This window comes from Macrotis lagotis, chromosome 1 (genome assembly GCF_037893015.1).
Source record: "Macrotis lagotis isolate mMagLag1 chromosome 1, bilby.v1.9.chrom.fasta, whole genome shotgun sequence".
In the NCBI taxonomy this organism is placed as follows: domain Eukaryota; kingdom Metazoa; phylum Chordata; class Mammalia; order Peramelemorphia; family Peramelidae; genus Macrotis; species Macrotis lagotis.
The window spans coordinates 324,411,247-324,418,763 of NC_133658.1; the positions used below are offsets into that span (position 1 = coordinate 324,411,247).

A 7,517-nucleotide genomic window follows, 5' to 3' on the forward strand; every position below is an offset into this window, starting at 1 on the left:
GTTCCTTTCTCAAATATGGCACCATAATAGGTCAACACCGATATTATGCTTGTGATTTTAGTGATGTGTAAGCTTCCTTTTTTGATGAAACTTATCTATAACTTACAGTCCTAGAAAATTTTCTGGGTATCAGAGAGTTTAAGTGCCTCAGTTGTAACATTATTCACTATTAGAGACAGAATTTGAATCCAGGTCTTCTAAAATCCAATCAACTATGTTGACTCCCTCCCATAACTAAATGCAGTATATCAAGTAAGACTGACTATTGCTAACTTCAGTAGGGTCTCTTTTTATCAACTTCCTGCACTTGTATTAATATACCTTAAAATTGCATTTTGGGATATTCATATTAAACTTGAAGACAGGTTAAACTTTTCTGCAATTGTCTCATCTCTCCTCTCCTATAACTGGGAAGTTGAATTTTTGAACCCAGGTAGAGGACTTTACATTAATCCCTATTATATTCCATCCTGTCTGTTTTAGTATATTGTTACAACTGGCCCAGTTCCTAATTACCCTGAGGACATCTACACATTGATCTGCTTGCCTTATCTGAACAGAAACATCTTCATGCCATGGTTCCTTATTCCCCTAGTTATTTTAGTTCTCTTCTTGGAGCCCTAGGTACCTAGCCAGACCCAGAACCAGGATGGTAGGCTACTGCCATTTATATAATTGTATTCTTCTTCTTTCTCTACCTCAACATTAGCTTTTTACTTCTTGCTCTGAGAGCAGTAATCAATCAACATAACTGTTACTAGAAAGGTTATGATTTGTCCCATAGCTCCATTCACCATCCCTGTAATTTTCCCATTCCCTATTATTTCTCTATTTAGGGTATCTGCCCCTATTAGAATGATGACAGGAACTCTTTGGTTTAAAAAAAAATCCCTAGAACATAGTAATAAATTTTTCTCTATATTTTATTCATTCAATCCTCACTTAATTCATTATAATGTTAGAGTTGGAAGAGACCTAAGTCTTTAAATACATAGAAAAGATTTGGAGAGGAGAGGAAATGTAAAAGACAACAATAAGACTGGGGGTGGGCATCAGTTAGTGGGAGAAAGTCATGGGTTTGCTTCTTACTACTGTAGAAAGACCAGTTTAGCATGAAACTCTAAATGAACATTTTGTACCCACTAGTAATTCGGAAATATTAATAACATTTATTTAGGAATTTAAAGTTTGCAATAGAACGACAGTGCAGGGAGTCAAAATCTGGCCTCCTTACAAGGATTCCCTCTCTCATCTTAATTGCATCTTTGACTTTTTCTTCTCCCTCACCTACTTTATCCTAGCTATCACTGGATTTTGTTGTTTCTTTCATTTGAAATGTCTCCCAGGTTTTAGCCCTTCTTCTCTACTCACATTGTTATCTTAGTGATCCTCATCAGCTCAAGCTAGGGTTATTCTAATAACCTTTTAGAGCTAAATTCTGTCCTAGTCATAATCCACACTATCTCTCATGCTCACTCTTGTTCATGTGCCATTTGGTCATGGTGTTTCTAAACAAGTCACTTAGTCTCTATCTGTAAAATGACAATAATAACTCCTACCTTCTAATGTTATCAGGAGGATAAAATGTTTGTAAAGTACTTTGCAAATCTTGTGTATCTTTTCCATTTCCTCTTCTCACCAAACTATGTATTTAAAGAATTTGTTTTATCTCATTGAGCAAGCCCTCCCCAGCTGTATCAACTTCTGTCCATATTTTCTTCCTTCTCTGAACTACCAATGCATTCAGAAAAGGGACTGAGTTATTATTATAGTGATTTAGCATATACCAGGTGTGAGCTACTTTGCACTTGAATTATATGCATAGCTAAACTAAATAGACTTTAAGCCTCTTGAAGGCAGTATCTAAGATATAATTTCTTTTGCCCTAGTTCCTAGGATTTAGATGGATCAATGGCTATCATACAATGATGAGTTTAAGGAATTATATTCTCAGGGAAGACATTAAAAGAAACTGAGAGGGGAGAAAGGACCAGCAGCAGAAACTACTGAAGCTATACCGCCATGTTATGGAAGGAAAGCCAAACCCTTTGTAAATCTCAAAGCATTTTCCAAATCTGAGTATCACTCAAATTTCTTCAAAACTTACTATTTTATGTTCTAATAATTCATTCATTCATTCCCTTATAGAACATAAACTTTTTGAAGGCATGGACTAGTACTCAGCACAATGACTTGTTCTTGGAAGTAAGTACCTATTATTAGTGTTGAATTGAATTGTTGGAAAGTTCATTTCAACTCTCACATTTTTTTTTATTTGTACATAATAATGATGATGATAATGAAAATGAGAGGAATTTACCTTGTGCATTACTGTCTACAAGGTTCTTTAAAGCATTGTCTCATTTGGTTTTTGCAGTGTAGGTATTATTTTCTAGATGAAGAAAGGTTAAATGATGTGTCCACAATACCATCAGTAAGCAGCAAGGCAGGCAAGATTCAAAATCTGTTGAGTTTTTTTTTTTGACTCTTGAAGCAGTTCACTTAACCAAAAAAAAAAGTCACATCTCTTACCTCATTTAACACTTTATTCTTTTGGACTGCCACTCTACCCCCTCTGCCACTTTATATTGTTGGCTCCCTACTAGCTTAGCAGTTTCTATTCTAGGGTCCTTTCCCTTCTGACAGGTCATGTTCTCACATCTGATCAGATGGCACTGCCTTTGCTTCAGATACTCTTTCCCAAAGGGGGAGGGCTGGAGGGAGGGATGTCCCAGACTCTGATGTCTAGACCATACACTCAAAGGTCACATGTTCAGAAAGAAAAGAGCTTTGATGATGAAATTTGAACTGAACTTTTCTTAAAATCAACACAGTGCCCCCTGTCCTACTTGAACAAATGCCCTGCAGCCTTCTTACCTTGGAGGTTTGGAGTGGCATCTTGTGAGTAGGTGAGTAGTCAGGACAGGAAGCGGTAGTATGACTGTCTCCTCCCAACTTAGAGCGAGACGCCATTCACAGACACACACAGACATGGGCTCCAGGGCAAATGAGAGAGAAAAAAAGACCTCAGCATTCTTTTGCCTCCTTTCAGTTTAACATTCATTTCACATTTTCCTGGAAAATCGAAGTGTTTTTTTTTTCCTTTCAAGAACTCATCTTGAAGGTCTGGAGGGACAATTGCAAGAAGACAGATTTCCCTCCCGTCACCTCCAGAAACCTCAATATCTATAACTAAGATAGCCAGTTGCTCAATCTAAAAATGCAGAGGACAAAGGACAAAATACTTTTCCCTTTCACCACAACAATTGAAAGATGAGGGACTTTGGTTAATTCTATTTAGACTAGATGTTGGATCATCAACATTCTCCACTTGGTAGTGTGAAAGTTTGATCATTCAGGAAAAAAAGGTATTACCCAAGAGTCAATTGAAGGTTGGCATGTCCTCTCTCTCTCTCTCTCTCTCTCTCTCTCCATACACACAACTTGCAAATATACCTATGAGTACACACAGAAACATATACAGCCAGGGCTGGCATCATAGGAATATAAATTTAGAGCTAGAATTTACCTTCAAGGTCATATAGTCTAATACTTCATTTTAAAGAGATTAAATGATTTGCCCAAAGTCACACATAAAGTTTTGTTTGAATCTAGATCCTTTGAATACAAAGGATCCTAGGGCAGTCAATGTTGTGGGGAATAGAGTGGTGGACCTCAAGTCAGGAAGACTCACCCTGTTTAGTCACTGGGCAAGTCACCTCCCTCTGTCTTAGTATTTTTATCTGTAGAATGAGATGGGGAAGGAAATGGCAAACACTCCAGTATCTTTGCCAAGAAATGGCAAATAAGGTCATTAAGAGTCAGACATGACTGTACAACAAAAGCATCCTTTAAAGATAAAGCCAGGGCTTTTCCCACTGTACCAGAGTCCTCAGACTAGCACCATCTATAGTGTGATCCCTCTACACCATGGCATAGTCTAAGATTACTCCCCATTTACAGTTGGAGCTTGAATTGAAACTGAGTTCAGTACTTGATCCTCTGGGGCTTCTGAGATAGGAACAAACAGAGAGAGGGAGGACTGGTGAGAAGTGGTTAAAACAAACTTTTATTTAACAAATTATATTAAGAATACAGATTAATAATCACACAGTGAAACTTCCCTTTATAAAATACAGGAGTCACCTAAAATAAATACAAAAAGTAATAACATAATGAGATCAATGCACAGTTAGTCCAATTCTGATAGCCCAACAAATGTACATCTTGATCCTGCATGGCTACTTCGTTAAGGGCTTCTTTCTTCATGGTGTGAGATGAAACAATTTTCCACTTAGATGTTCCTCTCTCAGAACATAAGAGAGAGAGTGAGAAACTGAGTAGGGTTAATTTGCTATCCCACAATTGGCTTTCCAAGTTATCAGAATTAAGGAATACTTCGGCTCAAGCTTTTAGGGAGATTTGCTCTACCGGTCAATGGATCCTCTCTAAAGGCCCAGTGATAGCCAATTCTAACTACTCCCATGTGAGAGCCTTGAGTCTGAAGTTCTCCAAGAATTACAAACCTAGATAACAAGCTAGAAACAAGGTAATCAGTCCAAAACTTGGGGCAGCCAACTTGTGAAAGTGAGTTGATCCATCCATCTTATCTCACAGGCACAGGATAAAATGCTGGAAGGAACTTTAGAGATCTGGTCATAGGATGATGGTATTGGAATGAATCTAACCTCTTTTACTTTACAGAGGAAGAAACTGAGCCCTCCTTGGCCCCTCCCTGAAATGGGAGCAACCTGTCCATACTACACAGCAGCAACAGATTCAAAACCAAATCTCCTAACTCTACACCTTATTCTCTTTCCACTCCATAACTTGTCTTATTTTACTAATGAAGGAACTGAGGACCAAAGAGAATTGGTTTGCCTCAGTTACCCAGATAGTTAGCAGCAGAGTTAGAAAAACTAAGGGCTTCTGACCCCAGGTCCAGTGTTGTTCCCACTGTACACCACCCTGATTCTTATAATGGGAGGACAATTTTGGTTTTAGGAATAATCTGTAATTAAGCTAGGGGGTGGGGTCAAAGCAGCACAATTCTCATCTCCCTAGGCTTAATGGAAAGACTGACTCTTCTGCAGAACTTAATGTAAAAGAGGAAGGAAGGAAATAGCTTGAAGGAAGGCAATAATATAATTAATAAAGGCATATAGCTTGGGTTGTATCATGGAATAATGAATGGTAGGATAAGGTTAGAGACTGAGAAATGAATGAAAATGAGTACCTGTAGAGCCTAGAGAGATCCTAGATAAGGGACCTTTCACATCTTCAAGAAAATTTCCAAATCTCCACTCCCAAGCCAACCACCATGGGGGTGGATACTGGATAAGGCTAAGCCTGAGAAGCAGTAGCTTTGGCAGCCATGCTGGAAAGATCTAGATAGATCTATTGTTCAAAGAGCCAACCTTAAGGATAAGAGGAGGAAGGCGATCACCAAGAGGTTGTTTCCTGGTGAACATTTTTTTTAGCCATGGCAATTTTCTTGCAGGGTCTCAGAACAAGAGGGTCTCCAAGTTTACTTCTAGTTATAAATCCTGTGATACAATGCAAACAGGAGAAATATTCTGACTTGCAAGTGTCTCTACTCCAGATCCTGACATTATCATCTTCGCCACAAATACAGAATGGTTCAGGTAAGAGATCTGTACCTACACTGTATAGAGAATCTAGGTGACATTACAATGGCTATTTCAATACTTACAAGGTCCTACTCTGGCTCTTCTGCCCTCCCAAACTTCTCTCCTACTCTAAGTGGGGAAAGAGAAGACAGAGTTAGGCATAGTCTAGACTTATCACACATACACAAACATACACACACTCTAAAAGATACCCATACCAATGTGTCTTGCCTATAGGCATCACACAGTTATCCTAACCCGGCTTTTATTTATTTAACAAATTTCACAGTCAATGTAGTACAGAAGCTAATTCTTTACTGTTAATCTAAAAGTCACTACTGTTAACACAGGTTCATTCAAGTTCACCATCTTGAACTTTCCGGCTCCATACTAACTACTGAAAACATCAGTTTAACAACATGTCACCTGGAAACCCTTGAGGCTATTTTTGGCCTGGGGAAGGTCAGGAAGTGAGCTCATCTGAAGGTATTTTCAGTGGACTAGTGGTCCTTGATCTCGAAAAGTTTATCTGAGGTAAGAGGCATGAGGGCCTGAAAAGGTGAACCATGAGAAAAGCCTAATAGGATTTGGACCTGGAAGCAACTGGAATTATCTAGTCCAAACCCCATCATTTTGTGGAAGAAGAAATTGGGGTCCAGTCAGGTGAAATGACTTACTTGTCCAAGGTCACACAGCTAATAAGGTGACAGGATTTGAACCTGGGTCCTCTTGACTCCAAACACTGGATTCTCTTTACTATATACCATCCTCATCTTTCCCAGGGGATACATCTCTTTGGCTAGTGTTCTTTCTTGAGTGTCAGTCTCCACAATTTTGAGGGAGTCCATACTATCACATGCAAAGCCAATCCAGAACCAATTGATGTGGCTTCCCTTCTCAAGGGGAAGCTTTTGGCCTGCATATTATGGCCATATGCAGGAATTCTCTTAGGTTTGCAGAATCATAGGATTCAAAGTTGGGAGAGACCTTAAAGATTAGATGGTCTAACCCTCCTTGTTTTATAGACTGGAAAACTGAGGATCATAGTGAGGAAGTGACTTGTCCATAGGCACATATCAGGCAGAACCATGACTTGAACCCAGATCTCCTGGCTGCCAGTCCAAGGGAAAGAGAAATTTTTCCCCTTCTTGTGACTAGGACAAGATGCACTATCTACCACTGTCCCTTCATGCTGAATAGACAATGGCATGGCCCTTCTGTTCTCTCCTGGCTAGCCAGTCCTCCAATGGTGCTAGAAAGCATCAGGGATCTCCTTCAGGAGCCTATGGGTCTCCTTTAGATAAAAACAGTGGATCTGGTATTTAGAGATTTCCAAGCTCTTTAAGCTGTACCTTTCTTCAAATAGCATGACAAGTCCTGGGAAAGCTGAGGGCTTTCTGAAGGGGTTTTTGTCAGTTTTCTCTGAAGGTGAAGGGGAGGGCTGCTTCATGATTCATTAACCCAAATTTTACTTAAAGTCCAGAAGTATCAAGTAGTACTCACCTGCTATAAGCGAAATAGTGAGGTTTTCAAGTAGAGATTTTTAAAAAGTTAAATGACCCCCTTTGCTTGTTAGGGACATTGTAGGAGGGATAGGAATTTCTCCTTTGGAAAGGTACTGGACTAGCTGACCTCTGCAATGCCTCTAGATCTGAGATCCTACAGTGGGTCTGGACTAGCCCAGTCACTCTATAGTACCTACAAGCACTAAAAGTCTAGAGTCTATGAGTCTAGGTTAACAGGTGCTAAAATTTTTTGCTTGGAAAAAGAAAACTTGGAAGGTAAAGGTAACATACTAAGACACAAGTCTAGATGGGTCACAGACCTAGAGAAAGGAGATCCAGAGAGACAGCAAAGAGTCTTATGATGAAAACTCAAAAGAGGTTT

The 7,517-nt window shown here is 39.3% G+C and overlaps 1 protein-coding gene across 6 annotated transcripts in view; it reads right to left on the reverse strand.

The window, feature by feature from the left end:
* Positions 1–2,164: 2,164 nt before the first annotated feature.
* The window catches only part of MVB12B (multivesicular body subunit 12B), a 322,603-nt gene continuing 317,250 nt past the window's right edge, over positions 2,165–7,517 (reverse strand). For 3 of the 6 annotated variants that reach the window (XM_074211555.1, XM_074211554.1, XM_074211556.1), the window contains one exon: positions 2,170–7,517. This exon is cut by the window's right edge and continues 2,761 nt beyond it. The gene's annotated coding sequence lies outside the window, so the exon portion shown is untranslated. The other 3 variants (XM_074211557.1, XM_074211553.1, XM_074211552.1) reach the window with 3 other exon arrangements.